This window comes from Myotis davidii, unplaced genomic scaffold (genome assembly GCF_000327345.1).
Source record: "Myotis davidii unplaced genomic scaffold, ASM32734v1 scaffold854, whole genome shotgun sequence".
NCBI lineage: Eukaryota > Metazoa > Chordata > Mammalia > Chiroptera > Vespertilionidae > Myotis > Myotis davidii.
In genome coordinates, this window is record NW_006285939.1 from 20,361 (window position 1) to 20,630 (window position 270).

Below are 270 nucleotides of genomic sequence, written 5' to 3' on the forward strand. Positions count from 1 at the left end.
ACGGCAGGCGGGTGAGTGGCCGGGAAAGGCGCTCGCTCTCTGAGTCTCACTTGGCTTCAACAGAAAAACTGGAAGAAAAATGCCCGCTTCCTGGAGCTGTGTGATGACCAAGGTGGGCGGGGGGTGCCTGTAGGATGCACACCTGCTCTAAGTGGCAGCTGCCACGCTAGAAAGGGCCGCGCTCACAGCTCCGGGCCATTCCCCTCGCGACGCCAGGGACGGTGCCTGGGGTTACTGGGTGCGCGTGGGGAGTGGCGGGAGGGCGGCGGC